The sequence below is a fragment of the Zea mays genome, chromosome 9, assembly GCF_902167145.1.
Source record: "Zea mays cultivar B73 chromosome 9, Zm-B73-REFERENCE-NAM-5.0, whole genome shotgun sequence".
Taxonomy (NCBI): Eukaryota; Viridiplantae; Streptophyta; class Magnoliopsida; order Poales; family Poaceae; genus Zea; species Zea mays.
This window is the reverse complement of record NC_050104.1, coordinates 95,855,342-95,877,957: the sequence shown is the minus strand read 5'-3', so window position 1 is coordinate 95,877,957 and position 22,616 is coordinate 95,855,342. Positions and strand designations below refer to the sequence as shown.

Sequence of the window (22,616 nt, the reverse complement as noted above, 5' to 3'; positions counted from 1 at the left end):
GCGTTTTGGCGCAATTTTGCTGGCGCGCAATGGCTGTTTCCCGTCCCGCCCTCAGCCAATATGCAGACTTGCTGATTTGCATCTGCTCCACGCTCATGCACGGCTGTTTTCCTCTAACCACAAACCTGAAGAGACCATTAAATCACGTTGTATAGCCATACTTCGTCTCGTTTCAGAGCTGTCTAAAATGGCTTCGTTTCCATACTTCCTGACTATGTTTGTACCTTGAATAATGTTTCCAAGCTCCACGAAATGAGTAGTTGAGTACAGGCTTCAGACAGAGCATTGAGACATGCAGATCAGTATTTTCAATAGAGATTTTATAAACATCTGAGGCACGAGAATTGTATACATCCATAGCTCAAATAATTTCTGTCTATCTTTCCTAGGCACGAGTGAATACCAACTGTCGATCTTATTAGGATGGTGATAATACGGCAGAGCAGCATATCAGTCTCTCCTAACATAAAATAGGCATGTTTAGCATATAGCTGAAATCTAAATGACTAAAAGCTAAATGTCTTCAAGCATGAACAGATAACACCTAAAAGCTGAAATCTTACTGAGATGCATACTTTCGCTGAAATTCTTGGACCGTCCCTTTGCTTTTGGCTGTGAGTTCTTATTATTTAACTCTGGCAATTCGTTTTCAACAGCCACATTATCTTCATAACCAAATACATTGTACACTTTCCTGACTCAGTAGATTAGTGTAATAATATTACCATGAGAGAGCATTGTGCTGCATGGGGATGTTTCAGTCCTTTCGGCCAAAAAGAATGAGCTACTGATGGGCATTGTGCTGCATGGGGAAGCAGCTAGCATCAATAGTAGTTGATGTTGACTACTGATTTCGCAGTGATCATGCTCACTACTGATTTCGTAGTTGTTGATTCACACTGAGTATATAGAATGTATAATAGTAAACTGGGATAAGTAGAAGACGAAATTAGCAAAAAAAGATAAAAAATGGCTTCGCCCGGGTTTGAACCGGAGACCTTCAGTGTGTTAGACTGACGTGATAACCAACTACACCACGAAACCTTCTTACATAATATTTCAGTACTCAGGCTATACTTACCGAATAAAACGACTCAGCGCCCTCGTGCCTACAAGTTGCCCACCGATTATCGTACACTAGTGCATAACGCACGTCTCGCGCGCGTCGTCTTCGGCTATTCTTAACAGGTGTTTCATTTTTATTAAATGACATGTCATAAACGTTAACACGATGATATGGTATGTAATTTAATGAAGAGAGATTTGAGTGTGTCTTATAGGAGATGGGGATTAAACTCTAGATTACACTACAGTACAAACATGATTTTTTGGTAGGAAATTAAGTGGCCCAAAATATAATAGATGGCGTCAAATTTTCCATGTTAGCGTTATAGCATAAGTAGACAAGGCATAACATAAACAGTGGCATGTTTTTGACATTTTAATCAAAACACTATAAACATATGTTCGTACGAACTTGGAACATAATCAAGTAACTTGAGGCAAATTAACTAAACACTATTTTCCTCAAGGACGCTGAGATTGAGGTGCATGTGGATTGATGAATATTAATCAAATTAACATTATTAAGAAATTGAAGATGGCACAGGGACCGAAGGAAAGCATTCGTGTTTCTTCATTCGTGATAATAGTTTTTGTTGGATCTGGTCATGGACTCCTGTGATCCACTCAAAACTCTAGGAGAAGCTAGGCCAATATAACGCATTAGCTTTAGAGGTCCACAAGCCACCAATCAAATTTTATTTAGAGGTGAGCAACAACGGGTGCTTGTTTGGTTGGGCAACTCCGGTAGTCCCAAACTCCCTTGTTCCATTCGTTCTAAATCTACTATTTATGGGTCTTAGAAAAAGATGCAATCTTAGGATGGATGGATGGTTGTGTGGATACTGTTCCAAGTACCAACCATGGGCGAGCTTGTCGACCTCGACGATGAACACGTAGACGACCCTAGAGCGATCTTTGACGTTGGCCATTTCCTCCAGCACGCCACGAATAGAGGAAGAAGAGGCCACGTCGCGCCTATTAATCGCATCTCCGCGTCACGTCGGATGGCTGAATGGTTGCGTGGGTAATGTGCCAAATACAAACATTAGGGGCGAGCTTGTTGACCTCGGCGATGAACGCAGCGGCAGTACTGGAGAGATCTTTGATGTCGGCCATGTCCTTGTAACACCAATAAATAATGCCTTAGAGATTAGGAAAGTTCTTCTAAACAATGTTGGAGTAGAAATGCTTTTAATGAAGACTATATTAGCTTTAAAAGAAATTATTCTCTTAAAATAAATAAAAGGTAGTATCAACATTTAGATATTCAAGGTCATACTTAGGTCTTGAAACTAGAATTTGAATTTCATGTTAACTAGAATTTTCAAATTATTCATGTGATGGAATTAATTTTCATGGACCACATATTAATATAACTCAAAGGAATAAAAAATTTAAATATAAATAAAACTTTGCATTAACATGCTAGACTTTTCTTGATTTTGCATTTAGATTCAATTTGGGTGTCCAACTCAGAACTGAATTTGAAATTTGCAAATTATAAGAGAAAAAGAATAAGGAAAAGAAAAAACAGAAAAGAAAAATGAAAAGCTTACCTTCACCTGGGCCTAAACTCTTCGTCTCGGCCCACTCAACCCTCTACCACCGGCCCATATTCCCTCCCGCGCACGCCTGGGATGGTCACTGTCTTGTGGGGCCGAGTGAGCAGCGATTGAAGCCGCGCACACACACGTGAAACGTTCTCCTCACTAGCGCGTGGGACCCGTGGCGTCAGCCTCCCTCCCTCTTGCCCCCATCATGTGGGCCAGCCCTGTCAAGTGGTTCTTCTAGCTTCAGTTGTTGCGATCAACCCACAGTATCCCGCATCCCAAGCCGCGGTACTCTCCCCTGATGGGCTCGACTCGGGAGTATAAATCCCAACCCGCACCCTCTCCTCCATAGCACTGTGTTTCCGTGAGTAACCCGCCACAAAGGAACTCGCCACCATCACCGTCGGGTGGGGGAGAAACTCCGCCGCCACGGTCGGAATCAGGTTTCGCTGAGAGATTGGTGGCGGTGTGTGGGTGATTGCGTGCGCAATGGGTGCTCGGTTATGACCGAGGGGTCATTGAGCTCGTACATCGGCGGGGGAACAACGAATTGCTCGCCGACGTCCTTCTCCCACGGGGATCTGCGCTCTCCCATGGCCAGCCTTTCTCACCGTTGATCGTCGGTGGTAAGCATCTCTGTAGAATTGGACTGTGGCCCCTCTACGCGTAGGACTGTTCGGGGTTGGAGATGATCACCGGGGAGGGGCGTGGTTGGGCTCGTCGGCGTCGCTCCGTCGTTGGCGTATGCGCCGTCGGGTCTAACTGGTGGGAGGAAGGGGAAAGCGCACTGGCCGTCCGTTCCATGATTAACGGATGGGATTGGATCAGCTAGGTAAGCGATTCGGCGATGAAATATGTGGCGTTGATCGTTGCACCAACGACCACGATTGGAACCGCATACCGGTTCGACCAGATCTGATTGGGGCCATGTGATCTCAGCCCTTGATTTCTGATTGGATAGTTGTGGATCACCGATACCCCTTCAGATGTGTCGTTTTGCATAATAACCCTTACGTTTATATCTAATCAACCCGCGGTCCTCATATGTGTAAAGGATATCGCAAATCAGCCCTTTTATTTACAAATCTGACCCCAAACTTCTACACATTATAACCCGCAGTCCTTTTCGAATAAAATAAATTGAGAATATCAGAAAAAGCTTTTGGTAATTGATTTCAAGTCTAGAAATAATATGAAAATACCTAGAATTTTAGAAAATTCATAACTCTATCATTTTAATTCCGTTTTAGTCCGTTCAAATTGCGTTAGCTTCATAATAAAATTGCTCATACATTTGTAACATTATTTTATCATGTAACATGTTTTCAAAATTAATGAAGTACATGATTAACTTCTCTAATTACAGTGAAAACAATATTTCAATCTAGTATATGGCTATAATTTAACTAAGACATCTAACTAATTTATAACTTAGAATAAGGTACAATTAAGTTATGTATTTGTAATATCTTTGTCACATGAATTATAGTCAACATAGAACATAGATTTATTATTTAAATCACTTAAATCTTTGGAACATCATAACTTTCTAACTGTAACTCCGATTTTAACCGTTCTAGAACCCACGATCTCGTTACGAGGCGTAGAACATTATTATGCAGTTTGTTCTTATGATTGGTGTGATGTTAATTTTTCCTATACCATGTTTGTTTGTATTGCTACGAATAGCAGTGAGCTTACGAGAATCGTGAAGACCATGTTGGTACCTCGAGTCTTGAGTCTCAAGCAAGTTGTGCCCTTGATCACTTTTCTTTACCCAATAATGTTTCTGTTAATCACTGTGACAAGTTTAGGTTAATCTGATGGGACCTAATAGGTTTCCCTAGACTTTTTTATCTCACACCTTGTTTACCACTGAACTTTTGGCTAAATTTGCTATTGCTATATCTGGTTTTGGGATTAATATTACATTATGATCATATTCCAATTATACTGTTGTTTAATTATTGTTCATGACAAGATCATTGTGTTAATTGGAACATGGAGCTTAACTTGAGAAACACGTGCTACCACAAGGGGGACGCCCTTGGCTGACTAATTAGGAAAGCTAGTGGATGACTACCTTACCCGAAAGGGGCAAGGGAAGTAGGGGAGTTGCGTATAGGGAGGTTCTCGGGTCGATCATGATGCGATGGCTTTTCGGACGAGGAATTCCTATATTGCCCTTCCTAGAAACTGTAGCGGGTTTTCTGAAGCTAGTGTAACTTTATAAAGGCCTCATAGTGGATCCCTTGCCATTCACCTCGAAAGTGTCTAAGGGTCTAGTCAACCCTGGCTAGACGGGATACACGACTTGTGGGTAAAGGGCACAACCTCTGCAGAGTGTAAAATTGGTATATCAGCCGTGCTCGCGGTCATGAGCAGCTCAGGACTCTCGCATGATTAATTTATGGAATTAAACTTAATTTGTCATATGCATTGCATTGTGTTATTATCAATTTTGATCTCTTACTTAATTGTGTTGGTATCTACTTATAATTAGTAACTACTAATAAAATTTTGATCAACTTTAAAAGCAATGCTCAGCTTTAACCATCTTCTTTGGTAAGCCTTACACTTCACATGAGCTCCCACCTTTGGTGAGTTCATGCACATTATTCCCCACAACGTGTTGAGCGATGAACGTATGTCAGCTCACCCTTGCTGTACTCACATCCCCCAGGTCAAGGACATGTATCACAGGAGGAGGCGCACAAATGATGCTGTGATGAGTTCGTGAGTGGTCTAGGCCGTCGTCCCCCAGTCAACTTTGTGTTGCTGGATCGTTGTCTTCGCATAATTTAATTATTTAACTATTTTATATAGAAGTCCTATTATATAGTAAAGATGTGGCATTCGTTTCTATACCATGAGTCATCATATGTGAGACTTGATCCCAACACACTTGGTGATTATTTCGCGCTCGGGTTTTGGTGCCGCTAGATCCCGGGTGTGACAGTCCTCTAGTATGCCACAGAAAGAGGAGGAAGATGTTGTCGTGCTGCCTGCCAACTGTCCTTTTGCATCACATGTTGACTAGAAGAAGCACTGCAGAGATTGGAGTCGCTCAACGATTGTTCCCTACAGCAAAAATAGCTGCTTTGGATCATCTAACAAAATCACGCTGCCATTTCTTGAGGGCCATTCCAATAGTTCACCAGGTAATGGAATCCTTATACGGGACAACCTGGTACTGACTGACAAAGTTCCAAGCCGCACCACCCTAGCTATGGTTTTAGGGGCGAGGTTAGGGTAGATTTCGAGGGGATTTCCTAGAATATGATTCTCCATCACATATCCGCCAGTACAAACACGAAGCTGAGCAAAGATCTAGCATACGGAGGACACGGACCCGAGAACGAAGAACACAACCAAAAGTTGAATGGTAGAATGGTGCCGAACCGGATAAAATCTAGCATGGTCGCAATAGCGAAGGTAGCGAGGCCGGGATGAACCGGATAAAATCTACCGTGGTCGCAATAGCGGAGGGAGCGAGGCCGGGACAAACTTGTAGTGCTCGACGCAAAGAGGAAGAGGTGGCGAAGTGAGCGACGACACCGAGAAGCCCCCTGCGCGGGGCCAAAGCGAGTGTCAGGGAGAGTGCCGATCGAAGCATCCAGAGGCATAGTGAGCTGATATTACAAGAAGCTAAGAGACAATATGGCCTTTGATTAGGAATCAGACGACCTGAAAAATTTGCGCCGACGTGGACAATGTATCTGGCCTCATTTTCATATAATAGAAATGCTTAAGCTTTCCTAATCGCCTTTTCTCTTCTGGTAGCCGGTGCCTAGTGGGAACCTCTTCATTCTCAACTCACGAATTCCTCCCTGCAAGACAGATCCTTTGGGCGACGGATGTCCAACCGATCGCATTCTATGAACTATGTGGAGCACTTGAGGAATCTATTTGGCATGTATTGGTATGGTAGACTGTACCTAGGCAACATTAGGCTCAATAGAAAAAGTTTGTGGTAAACAAAGATCAATGTCTCCACTGCAAGAAAGACATAACATTATAAGAAAGATTATCCTAAATTCTTATAGTGTTGACATTGATCTTTGTTTACTACAAACTTTTTCTGTTGAGGCTGATGTTGCTGAGGAGCCTTTTCCTTTGTCTGTACGGGAGAATTGGTCATTAAAATTTCTTTTCTTATTATCTTTAACATAGTGGAGAGTGCCACCATTGGCGGCTTTCATTCTCACCTCCTTTTGCACAAACATACCCTTACAACGATCAATATCCCACTTCTCAGGTTGAATGTTGTAGTTGACAAAGGTGTCAAACTCTTTTGGCAATGCAACAAAAATAAAATGGACCAGGAATTCATCCTTAACATGCAGATTCATTGGTTTAAGCTTTGAGTTCATATGACTCATCTTTAGTATGTGCTCTCTTATGCCAGTGCCATCGCCTCCTCTAGAATACCTCTCTGTCATCAGCTGCTTTATAAGCTAAATTACATGTCTTTCAAGAGCCATAGAACTGACCCTTAATTCTATTGAGGTATTCTGTTACCGCCTCACACTCTGGAATTGAGCCCACAATAGAAGCCTCATGGCAAAGAATGGTGAGAAGATCATTATGTTTATAATGAATCCTTGTATGTACAATATTCAAAATCTAATTGGTGGATTGACTCTGGTGCAACTGTCCATGTTGCTAATTCTTTACAGGGATTTCGTTCGACGGGGACTATGCGATGAAAAGAAAGACACATTAAAGATGCAAATGGAGTACAAGTATATGTTAAAGCTGTTGGCGATCTTCCTCTAGAGCTTGCTAATGGCTTCATACTTGTACTTAGAGATGTTCTTTATGTTCCGTATTTACATAGGAATTTGATTAGTGTATCATGTTTGGACAATGATGGTTTTGATTGTTATTTTGGACATGGCAAATGTGAGATATTTTGCAATAAAGAAAGTGTCGGTCTTGCTTTTCAAAAGGAAGATATTTATTGTTATCACTTCGTGAAATGTGAATTCTATAAGTGATATAAATGAAAAAGTATCCTCATCTATTAATGAAAATAGAAAACGAAAGATAACTCAAGATGTGTCGTCAAAATTATGGCGCTATCGTTTAGACCATATTACGAGGGGGAGAATAGAGAGACTAGTTAAGAATGATATTCTTCCTCTATTAGAGTTGTTATACTTAGAACAATGCAGAGAATGCATTAAAGGAAAGTATAAAAAGAAAATCTAAAATGATGTCAAACGAAGCATAATAATTCTACTGATAATTCATACAGACATATGTTGTCCATTTCCTATGAAAAGTGTGGATGGTTTTGACCCGTTCATAACATTCATAGATGATTACTCTCAGCTTGGATACATTTATCCAATCAAAGAAAGAACAAAAACATTGGATAATTTAAGATATTTAAGACTAAAGTTGAAAATCAACATAATTTAAAGATTAAGGTAGTCTGATCTGACCGTGGGAGAGTACTACAGTCGACATACCCCATATGGCCAAGTTTCTGGACCTTTTGCAAGGTTTTTACAAGAAAATGGTATAGTAGCTTAGAACTCAACACTGGACGAACCTCAGTAGAATGGAGTAGCTGAAAGGCATAATCGTACCCTAATGGATATGGTGCGCAATATGATGAGTTATTCTACCTTGCCATTGAGTCTATGGATGGAGGCATTAAAAACTGTCATTCATATTCTCAATAGAGTACCAAGTCAGTCAGTGCCCTAAACATCGTATGAGTTATGGACAGGAAAAGTGCCCTTACTAAACCACTTACGTGTGTGGAGGAATCCCGCTAAGGCTAAAGTGTTTAACCCAAACATTGGGAAACTAGATCCCAAAACAGTAAGTTGCCATTTCATTGGCTATCCATGAAGATCAAAAGATTTTTGTTTCTACTGTCCAAATATATACGCAAAGTTTGTAGAAACGAGACACGATGTATTCCTAGAGGATGAAATGATGAGGGGAGCATGGTAAGTCGATAAATTGATCTTAAGGAGAAGCAAGTATATGTGCCCACTCCAATGATTTAGGAACCAATTTTTGAAATACCTATTCCTGTTGCACGAACTGCGCAAGACAATGTAGTGACACCACCTGTTGTTAGTTCTCCTATGGCAACAATGAATCATCATGAGGAACATGTACTTTAGGATCCTATAGAAAATGATGCCACAAATGAGGGGGAGAAACAACAGCCCCAAACAGAAGATGTGCCAAATGTAGAGGCCCCAAGAAGGTCTCAAAGAGTTAGAATATCAGCTATTCCTGATGATTATGAGGTGTATAACACATAAGGACTTCAAATGGAGGGTGGTCCCACCTCATTTAAAGAAGCCATGAGAAGTGAGCACTCGTCAAAGTGGATTAAAGCCATGGAAGATGAAATGGAATCAATGAATGCTAACAAAGTTTGGGATTTAGAAACAATCCCTAGAGGATCCAAAACAATAGGCTGTAAATGGGTCTACAAAATAAAACATGACTCCCGAGGGAGTATTGAAAGATATAAAGCATGACTTGTGGCAAAAGGTTTTACACAAAGAGAAAGGGATTGACTACAATGAGACATTTTCTCCAGTCTCATGTAAGGATTCCTTCAAGATAATAATGGCATTAGTGGCACACTATGATTTAGAGTTACATCAGATGGATGTAAAGACATCATTCCTCAATGAAGATTTGTAGGAAATTGTTTATATGGCACAACTGAAAGGTTTTGTTGTGGAAGGAAAAGAAGGCATGGGACACCACCTAAAGAAATCGATTTATGGTTTAAAACATGTTTCAAGACAATGGTACTTGAAGTTTGATAGAACTATAAAGGATTTTGGGTTTAAAGAAAATGTTGAGGACAACCGTGTATAAGCAAAGTTTAAGAATGGAAAATACATCTTTCTAATCATGTATGTGGATGATATCTTATTTCTTAGTAGTGATGTCAGTCTACAACTGGAGACAAAGAAGTTTTTGTCCTCAAAAATTTGATATGAAAGATCTTGATGAAGCATCTTTTGTTTTGGGCATAAATATTCACCGAGATAGAACAAAAGGGGCATTGGGATTGCCACAAAAGTTATACATAGAAAATATTTTAAAGAAGTTTAGTATGCACAAATGTAGTGCATCACCTGCACCGATAGTCATGGGCGATATATACGGGGATTTTCAATGTCCCAGGAACCAGTATGAGCTCGATCAAATGAAAGTGGTTCCATATGCTTATGTTGTCGAAAGACTGCAATATGATCAAGTGTGTACATGCCCTGACTTAGCTTTTGTTTCTGGGTTGCTTGTCAGATTTCAAAGTAATCCAGGGATTGAGCATTGGAAATTGGTAAAGAAAGTCTTGTAATATTTGCAAGGCACAAAAGGCCTCATGGTGACATATTGTAACACCCTGAATTTAGAGGTATAAAATTTCTTTCCTAATATCCACCAAACTCGGGTGTTACTCTCTCTCTTTTCCTTAATTTTCTTTTCTTTTCCTAAATAGTGGAGAGTTATTTTTGTGTGAGAGTATATATATATATATATGTTGAGTGTAGTAAAATAGAACCCTAAAAGGGGTCCTTGATTTCTGCATAACATGTCGAGATATTTTATGGTATGTTGAATTGTTGTGGTGGTGCATCCATTCAAACACAAGAAGTATATTTGAATTTTCGATTCAAAACCTATATTTAAATTTAAATGGAAATAAATAAAAGATAGAAATAGACTAAAATCAAATAAAAACAAAAGAAAAACCCTTTCCTCCCTCAGGCCCTACCTCCCACGGCCCATCCCAGCGCCAGCGCGGCCAACAAACCCTCCCCCTCCCCGTGGCCTGCCCCGCCCAGCCCCGCGCGGCCCAGGCGCACCCCCTTTCCCCCCCGCCATGTCCCACACCCGTGGCCCAATGCCTCGCCCCCCGTCCGCGGCCTATTCTGTGGCGCGCGTGGCTGGCCCACCCCGCGCGGCCCATCCCAGCGTGCAGGCGCCCACACCTAGGCCAGCTCGACCAGCTCGGCCAACACCCCCACCCAGCCTAGCGCGCGAGCGCGCCCTTCCCCAGCCGCATGCGCACGCAGCCCAGCAAGCCGCGCCAGCCTAGCGCCCCAGCCGCCTGCGCGCGCCCCCAGCCCATGCCCCCACGTCGCCTCGCCCCAACAACACGTCGCGCACGTCCCCGCGTGGGCAGGTTGCTTAGCCGCCGCTAGAGCTCTGTTCATCTTCCCAAACCATTTCTTTTTCGTCTTGCCGTGCGCGCCTCTGCCCCGCATGTGCTCCCTTGATGGAGGTGGCCGGCGGCCTAGCCGGCGTGGACAGGCACGACCGAGGCCAGCTAGCTGGCGGCTGAAAGGGAATTAGGCTTACACCTATTTCCTAATTGATTTTGGTGGTTGAATTGCCCAACACAAATAATTGGACTAGCTAGTTTGCTCTAGTCTATAAGTTCTACAAGTGCAAAAGGTTCACAATAAGCCAATATAAAGACCAAGAAAAGGGTTCAAACAAAGAGAGCAAAAGACAACTCGAAGGCAGCCCTGGTCTGGCGCACCAGACTGTCCGGTGTGCCACCGGACAGTGTCCGGTGCACCACCGGACAATGTCCGGTGCACCAGGGAACTCCAAGCTCAACTCTCCACCTTCGGGAATTCTCAAAGGCGCTCCACTATAATTCACCGGACTGTCCGGTGTACCACCGGACAGTGTCCGGTGCCCCAGAGAGAAGCGACTCTGAACTCGGCAGCTTCGGGAATCTGCTCCGCTATAATTCACCGGACAGTGTCCGGTGCACACCGGACTGTCCGGTGTGCCAGCGGAGCAACGGCTTCTTCCACGCCAACGGTCACCTGCTACAACATTTAATGCGCGCCAGAGCGCGCAGAAGTCAGGCACGCGCGAGAAGGCGCACCGGACAGTCTACAGGACCTGTCCGGTGCACCACCGGACAGCCCAGAGGCCCCACAAGTCAGAGCTCCAACGGTCGAACCCCAACGGTCTGCTGACGTGGCTTGCGCACCAGACAGTGTCCGGTGGCGCACCGGACTGTCCGGTGCGCCATACGACAACACACTTCCAACGGCCATATTTTGGTGGTTGGGGCTATAAATACCCCAACCACCCCACATTCAATAGAATCCAAGTTTCCACACTTCTACACCTTACAAGAGCTATAGCATTCAATACAAAACACACCAAAGAGATCAAATCCTCTCCCAACTCCACACAAAGCTTTAGTGATTAGAGAGAGTGATTTGTTGTGTTCATTTGAGATCTTGCGCTTGGATTGCTTCTTTTCTTCCTTCATTCTTGTGATCATCTCATTTGTAATCGAGGCAAGAGACACCAATTGTGTGGTGGTCCTTGCGGGGACTTTGTGTCCCGTTTGATTGAGAAGAAGAAGCTCACTCTGTCTAAGTGACCGTTTGAGAGAGGGAAAGGGTTGAAAGAGACTCGGTCTTCGTGACCACCTCATTGGGGAGTAGGTTTGCAAGAACCGAACCTCGGTAAAACAAATCATCGTGTCTCGCTCTTTATTCGCTCACGATTTGTTTTGCGCCCTCTCTCTCGGACTCGTTTCTATTTCTAACGCTAACCTGGCTTGAAGTTGTGCTTAAGTTTGTAAATTTCAGATTCGCCCTATTCACCCCCCCTCTAGGCGACTTTCAATTGGTATCAGAGCCCGGTGCTTCATTAGAGCCTAACCGCTCGAAGTGATGTCGGGAGATCACGCCAAGAAAGAGATGGGGACCGACGAGAAGCCCATTACAAGCCACGGGAAGGCTCCATGGGGAGAGTCCTACAATAAAGGGAAGGGGAAGGAAAAGGAATCCCCTTCACACAAGTCGCGTCAGAGCGGTGACAAGAAGAAGAAGATGAGGAAGGTGGTCTACTACGAGACCGACTCCTCGTCGCCATCCACCTCCGGCTCCGACACGCAGTCCGTCACTTCTAAGCGCCAGTAAGATCCCCCTACGCTATCCTCGCATTCCTAAACATACGCCATTACTTTCCGTTCCATTAGGCAAACCACCAACGTTTGATGGTGAAGATTATGCTAGGTGGAGTGATATGATGCGATATCACCTAACCTAACTCCACAAAAGTATATGGGATGTTGTTGAGTTTGGTGTATAGGTACCATCCGTAGGGGATGAAGATTATGATGAGGATGAAGTGGCCCAAATCGTGCACTTCAATTCCCAAGCCACCACTATACTCCTCGCCTCTCTAAGTTGAGAGGAGTATAACAAGGTGCAAGGGTTGAAAAGCGCCAAGGAGGTTTGGGATGTATTAAAGACCGCGCACGAAGGAGATGAGGTGACCAAGATCACCAAGCGAGAGACGATCGAGGGGGAGCTCGGTCGCTTCCGGCTACGCCAAGGGGAAGAGCCACAAGAAATGTACAACCGGCTCAAGACCTTGGTGAACCAAGTGCGCAACCTCGGGAGCAAAAAATGGGATGACCACGAAATGGTTAAGGTTATTCTTAGATCACTTGTTTTCCTTAACCCTACTCAAGTTCAATTAATTCGTGGCAATCCTAGATATACACTAATGACTCCCGAGGAAGTAATAGGGAATTTTGTGAGCTTTGAGCTAATGATCAAAGGCTCAAAGAAAATCAACGAGCTTGATGGCCCCTCCACGTCCGAAGCACAACCCGTCGCATTCAAGGCGACGGAAGAAAAGGAGGAATCTACATCAAGTAGAACACCAATCGACGCCTCAAAGCTCGACAATGAGGAGATGGCGCTCATCATCAAGAGCTTCTGCCAAATCCTCAAGCAAAGGAGGGGGAAGGACTACAAATCCTGCTCCAAGAAAGTTTGCTACAAGTGTGGTAAGCCCGATCATTTCATTGCTAAATGTCCATTATCTAGTGATAGTGACGGGGGCGACGACAAGAAGGGGAGAAGAAGAGGTATTACAAGAAGAAGGACGGCGATGCTCATGTTTGCCGGGAATGGGACTCCGACGAGAGCTCCACCGACTCCTCCTCCGACGAGGACGCCGCAAACATCGCCGTCACCAAGGGTCTTCTCTTCCCAAACATCGGCCACAAGTGCCTCATGGCAAAGGACGGCAAAAGGAAGAAGGTAAAATCAAAATCCTCCACTAAATATGAAACCTCTAGTGATGAGGAAAATATTAGTGATGAGGAGGATAATTTGCGGATTCTTTTTGCCAACCTAAACATGCAACAAAAAGAAAAATTAAATGAATTAATTAGTGCTATTCATGAGAAGGATGATCTCGTGGACTCCCAAGAGGACTTCCTTATTAAAGAAAACAAGAAGCATGTTAAGGTTAAAAATGCTTACGCTCTAGAAGTAGAAAAATGTGAAAAACTATCTAGTGAGCTAAGCACTTGCCATGACACTATTGCCAACCTTAGAAATGAAAATGCTCAATTAATTGCTAAGGTTGATTCTAATACTTGTGATGTTTCAATTCCCAATCTTAGAGATGATAATGTTAACTTGCTTGCTAAGATTGAAGAATTGAATGTCTCTCTTGCTAGCCTTAGGATTGAAAATGAAAAATTAATTGCTAAGGCTAAAGAATTAGATGTTTGCAATGCTTCCATTTCCGATCTTAGAGATAACAATGATATTTTGCGTGCTAAGATTGTTGAACTTAATTCTTGCAAACCCTCTACATCTAACATTGAGCATGTTTCCATTTGTACTAGATGTAGAGACATTAATGTTGATGCTATCCATGACCACTTAGCTTTAATTAAGAAACAAAATGATCATATAGCTCAACTTAATGCTAAGATTAGTGAGCATGACTTAGAAAATGAAAAATTTAAATTTGCTAGAAGCATGCTCTATAGCGGGAGACGCCCTGGCATCAAGGATGGCATTGGATTCCAAAAGGGGGACAATGTCAAACTTAATGCCCATCCTAAAAGATTGTCTAATTTTGTAAAGGGCAAGGCTCCCATGCCTCAGGATAACGAGGGTTACATTATGTACTCTGCCGGTTATCCCGAGAGCAAAATTAGGAGAATTCACTCTAAGAAGTCTCACTCTTGCCCTAATCATGCTTTTATGTATAAGGGTGAGACATCTAGCTCTAGGCAATCAACCCGTGCAAAATTGCCTAAGAAGAAGACTCCTAGTGCATCAAATGATTCTAATATTTCATTTAAGACTTTTGATGCATCATATGTTTTAACTAACAAATCCAGCAAGGTAGTTGCCAAGTATGTTGGGGGCAAACACAAGGGATCAAAGACTTATGTTTGGGTACCCAAAGTTCTTGTATCTAATGTCAAAGGACTTAAAACCATTTGGGTACCTAAAGTCAAGAACTAAAATTGTTTTGTAGGTTTATGCATCCGGGGGCTCAAGTTGGATCATTGATAGCGGGTGCACAAACCACATGACAGGGGAGAATAAGATGTTCTCCTCCTATGAGAAAAACCAAGATCCCCAACGAGCTATCACATTCGGGGATGGAAATCAAGGTTTGGTCAAAGGATTGGGTAAAATAGCTATATCTCCAGACCATTCAATTTCCAATGTTTTTCTTGTAGATTCTTTAGATTACAATTTGCTTTCCGTTTCTCAATTATGCAAGATGGGCTACAACTGTCTTTTCACAGATGTAGGTGTTACTGTCTTTAGAAGAAGTGATGATTCAATAGCATTTAAGGGAGTGTTAGAGGGTAAGCTATACTTAGTAGATTTTGATAGAGCTGAACTCGACACTTGCTTAATTGCTAAGACTAACATGGGCGGGCTCTGGCATCGCCGACTAGCACATGTTGGAATGAAGAATCTTCATAAGCTTCTAAAGGGAGAACACGTTTTGGGACTAACAAATGTTCATTTTGAGAAAGACAAGATTTGTAGCGCATGTCAGGCAGGGAAGCAAGTTGGGACTCATCATCCACACAAGAACATTATGACGACTGACAGGCCACTCGAGCTCCTACACATGGACCTATTCGGCCCGATAGCTTACATAAGCATCGGCGGGAGTAAGTACTGTCTAGTTATTGTGGATGATTATTCTCGCTTCACTTGGGTGTTCTTTCTACAGGAAAAATCTCATACCCAAGAGACCTTAAAGGGATTCTTGAGACGGGCTCAAAATGAGTTCGGCTTAAGGATCAAGAAAATTAGAAGCGACAACGGGACGAAGTTCAAGAACTCATAAATCAAAGGTTTCCTTGAGGAGGAGGGCATCAAGCATGAGTTATCTTCTCCCTACACCCCACAACAAAATGGTGTAGTGGAGAGGAAGAATCGAACTCTATTGGACATGGCAAGAACCATGCTTGATGAGTACAAGACATCAGATCGGTTTTGGGCCGAGGCGGTCAACACCGCTTGCTACGCCATCAACCGATTGTATCTACACCGAATCCTCAAGAAGACATCATACAAACTCCTAACCAGTAAAAAGCCCAATATTTCATATTTTAGAGTCTTTGGTAGCAAATGCTTTATTCTTGTTAAAAGAGGTAGAAAATCTAAATTTGCTCCTAAGACTATAGAAGGCTTTTTACTAGGATATGATTCAAACACAAGGGCATATAGAGTCTTTAACAAGTCCTCAGGACTAGTTGAAGTTTCTTGTGACGTTGTGTTTGATGAGACTAACGGCTCTCAAGTAGAGCAAGTTGATCTTGATGAGATAGGTGATGAAGAAGCTCCATGCGTCGCGCTAAGGAACATGTCCATTGGGGATGTGTGTCCTAAGGAATCCGAAGAGCCTCCAAATGCACAAGATCAACCATCCTCCTCCACGCAAGCATCTCCACCAACTCAAAATGAGGATGAGGCTCAACTTGATGAAGGAGAAGATCAAGAGGATGAGCCACCTCAAGATGACGACAATGATCAAGGGGGAGATGCAAATGATCAAGACAAGGAGGATGAAGAACCAAGACTGCCACACCCAAGAGTCCACCAAGCAATCCAACAAGATCACCCCGTCGACACCATCCTCGGCGACATTCATAAGGGGGTAACCACTAGATCTCGTGTTGCACATTTTTGTGAGCATTACTCTTTTGTTTCCTCTATTGAGCCACACAGGGTAGAGGAAGCACTACAAGATTTGGATTGGGTGGTGGCGATGCAAGAGGAGCCCAACAACTTCACTAGGAACGAGGTATGGCATTTGGTTCCACGTCCTAATCAAAATGTTGTTGGAACCAAGTGGGTTTTCCGCAACAAGCAAGATGAGCATGGTGTGGTGACAAGGAACAAAGCTCGACTTGTGTCCAAGGGGTATTCGCAAGTCGAAGGTTTGGATTCCGGTGAAACCTATGCACCCGTAGGTAGGCTTGAGTCAATTCGCATATTACTTGCCTATGCTACTTACCATGGCTTTAAGCTTTATCAAATGGACGTGAAAAGTGCCTTCCTCAATGGACCAATCAAGGAAGAGGTCTATGTTGATCAACCTCCCGGCTTTGAAGATAGTGAGTATCCTAACCACGTATATAAACTCTCTAAGGCGCTTTATGGGCTCAAGCAAGCCCCAAGAGCATGGTATGAATGCCTAAGAGATTTTCTTATCGCTAATGGCTTCAAAGTCGGAAAGGCCGATCCTACTTTATTTACTAAAACTCTTGACAATGATTTGTTTGTATGCCAAATTTATGTTGATGATATTATATTTGGGTCTACTAACGAATCTACATGTGAAGAATTTAGTAGGATCATGACACAAAAATTCGAGATGTCGATGATGGGGGAGTTGAAGTACTTCTTAGGATTTCAAGTGAAGCAACTCCATGAAGGCACCTTCATTAGCCAAACGAAGTACATTCAAGACATTCTAACCAAGTTTGGGATGAAGGATGCCAAACCCATCAAAACACCCATGGGAACCAATGGGCATCTCGACCTCGACATGGAAGGTAAATCCGTAGATCAAAAGGTATACCGGTCGATGATAGGCTCTTTACTCTATTTATGTGCATCTCGACCGGATATTATGGTTTCCGTATGCATGTGTGCAAGATTCCAAGCCAACCCTAAGGAAGCTCACCTTACGGCCGTAAAACAAATCTTGAGATATTTAGTTTATACTCCTAAGTTTGGGCTTTGGTACCCTCGGGGATCCACATTTGATTTAATTGGTTATTCGGATGCCGATTGGGCGGGGTGTAAAATTAATAGAAAGAGCACATCGGGGACTTGCCAGTTCTTGGGAAGATTCTTGATGTCTTGGGCTTCAAAGAAGCAAAATTCCGTAGCTCTTTCTACCGTCGAAGCCGAGTATATTGTCGCAGGACATTGTTGCGCGCAATTGCTTTGGGTGAGGCAAACCCTTAGGGACTATGGTTACAAATTGACCAAAGTTCCTCTTCTATGTGATAATGAAAGTGCAATCCGCATGGCGGATAATCCCGTTGAGCATAGCCGCACTAAACACATAGCCATTCGGTATCATTTTCTAAGGGATCACCAACAAAAGGGAGATATCGAGATTGCATATATTAACACTAAAGATCAATTAGCCGATATCTTTACCAAGCCACTAGATGAACAAACCTTTAACAAACTTAGGCATGAGCTAAATATTCTTGATTCTAGGAATTTCTTTTGATGTTTTGCACACATGGCTCATTAATATACCTTTGATCATGTCTCTTTTATATGCTATGACTAATGTGTTCTCAAGTGAATTTCAAACCAAGTCATAGGTGTATTGAAAGGGAATTGGAGTCTTCGGCGAAGACAAAGGCTTCCACTCCACTCCATCAACTCATCCTTCGCCGTCGCTCCGAGCAACTCTCCGTTTTTGGTATAATCTTCACTCGTATGTTATTTACCAAAGGGGGAGAAAGTACTCGAAGGGCTTATATTTCACTCAAGTATCCGTTTTTGGCGATTCATGCCAAAGGGGGAGAAAGTATTAGCCCAAAGCAAAAGGACCGCACCACCACCTAATTTTAAAACTAATGATTTTCATATTGGTATCTTATTGTGTTCAAAAAGGGGGAGAAAGTAGTATTTTCAAAATTGATATCTTAAAACCCTCTTGAACACTAAGAGGAGGAATTTATTGAGGGGGAGTTTTGTTTAGTCAAAGGAAAAACATTTGAAACAGGGGGAGAAAATTTCAAATCTTGAAAATGCTTCTCAAAATCTTATTCATTTACCTGTGACTATTTGCAAAAGAACTTTGAAAAGAATTTACAAAAGAATTTGCAAAAACAAAACATGTGGTGCAAGCGTGGTCCAAAATGTTAAAAATAAAGAAACAATCCATGCATATCCTATGAGAATTTCTATTGGCTCAAATCTAAGTAACCTTTGCACTTTCATTATGCAAGCTAGTTCAATTATGCACTTCTATATTTGCTTTGGTTTGTGTTGGCATCAATCACCAAAAAGGGGGAGATTGAAAGGGAATTAGGCTTACACCTATTTCCTAATTGATTTTGGTGGTTGAATTGCCCAACACAAATAATTGGACTAACTAGTTTGCTCTAGTCTATAAGTTCTACAGGTGCAAAAGGTTCACAATAAGCCAATATAAAGACCAAGAAAAGGGTTCAAACAAAGAGAGCAAAAGACAACTCGAAGGCAGCCCTGGTCTGGCGCACCGGACTGTCCGGTGTGCCACCGGACAGTGTCCGGTGCACCAGGGAACTCCAAGCTCAACTCTCCACCTTCAGGAATTCTCAGAGGCGCTCCACTATAATTCACCGGACTGTCCGGTGTACCACCGGACAGTGTCCGGTGCCCCAGGGAGAAGCAACTCTGAACTCGGCAGCTTCGGGAATCTGCTCCGCTATAATTCACCGGACTGTCCGGTGAGTCACCGGACAGTGTCCGGTGCACACCGGACTGTCCGGTGTGCCAGCGGAGCAACGACTTCTTCCGCGCCAACGGTCACCTGCTACAACATTTAATGCGCGCCAGAGCGCGCAGAAGTCAGGCACGCGCGAGAAGGCGCACCGGACAGTCTACAGGACCTGTCCGGTGCACCACCGGACAGCCCAGAGGCCCTACAAGTCAGAGCTCCAACGGTCGAACCCCAACGGTCTGCTGACGTGGCTGGCGCACCGGACAGTGTCCGGTGGCGCACCGGACTGTCCGGTGCGCCATACGACAGCACACTTCCAACGGCCATATTTTGGTGGTTGGGGCTATAAATACCCCAACCACCCCACATTCAATAGCATCCAAGTTTCCACACTTCTACACCTTACAAGAGCTATAGCATTCAATACAAGACACACCAAAGAGATCAAATCCTCTCCCAACTCCACACAAAGCTTTAGTGATTAGAGAGAGTGATTTGTTGTGTTCATTTGAGCTCTTGTGCTTGGATTGCTTCTTTTCTTCCTTCATTCTTGTGATCATCTCATTTGTAATCGAGGCAAGAGACACAAATTGTGTGGTGGCCCTTGCGGGGACTTTGTGTCCCGTTTGATTGAGAAGAAGAAGCTCACTCGGTCTAAGTGACCGTTTGAGAGAGGGAAAGGGTTGAAAGAGACCCGGTCTTCGTGACCACCTCAACGAGGAGTAGGTTTGCAAGAACCGAACCTCGGTAAAACAAATCATCGTGTCTCGCTCTTTATTCGCTCACGATTTGTTTTGCGCCCTCTCTCTCGGACTCGTTTCTATTTCTAACGCTAACCCGGCTTGAAGTTGTGCTTAAGTTTGTAAATTTCAGATTCGGCCTATTCACCCCCCTCTAGGCGACTTTCAGCGGCCACAGCATCTGGCAGCCTAGCTCGGTGGTCGGCGGTCGGCGTCGCGGCCCGGCCAGTCGCCCCTCCCCCACCCGCGCCCTCGTCATTGCCGGCGTCCGAGCTCACCCTTCCATTCGTTGCCATTCCCCACGTCGGCCTAGTGGTGCAGCAGCACCGACGCCCCCTCCCTCTTTCTCTCTGGTCGGGCAGGCTCGGCGGCGAGCCAGTGCCCCTCCGCGGCGTGCAGCCATAGTTGCCAGCCCGCAGCCGTTGCGGCCCGTGGCCCTGCTTGGCTGGCCCTAGCCCTTGCGAGCGGTCGGCCTACCAGCGCGGTAGCGCGACTAACCGGCCCCGCCGTCGTCATGCTCGTGTCCTCGTCGTCGCTCGTGCGGTGCGTCGTGTGCACAACACGTCGTCGTCTCGCCTCGCGCCCCGGCTCGGGCTTTGCGTGACCCCGACACAACAGCAGCATCGCCATCCTCGTGCTTCGCCGCGAGCTCGTCCAGCCGTCCGTCGTCGTCGTGGGGTGAGCATCCTCTACGCGTTAGTAACATTTTTTCGCCATGTCTCACGTTTTTGTTTAACTAACATTGATTAATTAGACTTTTCAATTAAACTAATTTATAATTATTAACCTGCGCTTTATAAATCCACGTCGACGTGATTAATATTTAGTTTAATATTAATGCGACGTTTATTTAGTTTATCTCACGAATCGCGCGTGTGTTTTGCACGTGGTTACGTGCTGATCCGCGTGTCGTTCGCGCTCGTCGTTTACTCTGTTTCGCGCGAGCCGTCGTTCGCACAAATCGCTAGTTGCGCGTTTTGGTAAAATCATTTCGCCACTTCGTGCATGTTAAATAATTAAGTATTAATTAGTTGTTTAGTGGTCGGTTATTAAAATAACAATTCAACCGAAAATGAAATTGTAATTTTAATTATGCGTGTCGGGGACCATAATTAGGGGTACCCTCAAGACGCCTAATTCTCAGCTGGTAACCCCCATCAGCATAAAGCTGCAAAGGCCTGATGGGCACGATTAAGTCAGGGATCAGTCCACACGAGTGACTCGATCACGCTTCACCCGAGCCTAGCCTCGGCCGAAGGCAGCCGACCTCGAGAGACTTCCGTCTCGCCCGAGGCCCCCTTTTTATGGCGGACACATCACCGGCTTGCCCAAGGCCTTGGCTTCGCTCAGAAGCAACCTTGACTAAATCACCACACCGACTGACCAAATTGCAGGGGCATTTAACGCAAAGGTGGCCTGACACCTCTATCCTGACACGCGCCCCCGGCAGAGCCGAGGTGACCGCCGTCACTCCACCGCTCCACTGGCCAGTCTGACAGAAGGACAGCGCCGCCTGCGCCACTCCGACTGCAGTGCCACTCGACAGAGTGAGTCTGACAGGCAATTAGGCCTTGCCAAAGGCGCCACGGCGAACTCCGCTCCGCCCGACCCCAGGGCTCGGACTCGGGCTAGGACCCGGAAGACGGCGAACTCCGCTCCGCCCGACCCCAGGGCTCGGACTCGGGCTAGGACCCGGAAGACGGCGAACTCTGCTCCGCCCGACCCTAGGGCTCGGACTCGGGCTAGGACCCGGAAGACGGCGAACTCCGCTCCGCCCGACCCCAGGGCTCGGACTCGGGCTAGGACCCGGAAGACGGCGAACTCCGCTCCGCCCGACCCCAGGGCTCGGACTCGGGCTAAGACCCGGAAGACGGCGAACTCCGCTCCGCCCGACCCCAGGGCTCGGACTCGGGCTAAGACCCGGAAGACGGCGAACTCCGCTCCGCCCGACCCCAGGGCTCGGACTCGGGCTAAGACCCGGAAGACGGCGAACTCCGCTCCGCCCGACCCCAGGGCTCGGACTCGGGCTAAGACCCGGAAGACGACGAAACTCCGCTCCGCCCGACCCCAGGGCTCGGACTCGGGCTAAGACCCGGAAGACGACGAAACTCCGCCTCGCCCGACCCCAGGGCTCGGACTCCGCCCTGGCCTCGGCCGGATGACTTCCGCCTCGCCCGACCCCCTGGCTCGGGCTCGGCCACGGCAACTGAAGGCAAGACTCAACCTCGGCTTTGGAGGAAACCCCACGTCGCCCTGCCTAGAGCACAGACCGCCACGTCAACAGGAAACGTCATCATCATCCTACCCCGAATCGACTCGGGTCACGGAGAACAAGACCGGCGTCTCGTCCGGCCAGCTCCGCCAGAGGGGCAATGATGGCGCTCCACGAGCTCTATGACGACGGCGGCCCCCAGCTCTCTTACGGCAGCAGGACAACGTCAGCAGGGACTTGACCGCTCCAACAGCTGTCCCTCCATCAGGCTCCATCGCACCT

The 22,616-nt window shown here is 45.1% G+C and overlaps 1 non-coding gene across 1 annotated transcript; it reads right to left on the bottom strand.

The window, feature by feature from the left end:
• Nucleotides 1–970: 970 nt before the first annotated feature.
• On the bottom strand, nt 971–1,044 carry TRNAV-AAC (transfer RNA valine (anticodon AAC)). The gene has a single exon. It is a non-coding gene; the product is annotated as a tRNA-Val (tRNA).
• Nucleotides 1,045–22,616: the final 21,572 nt, after the last annotated feature.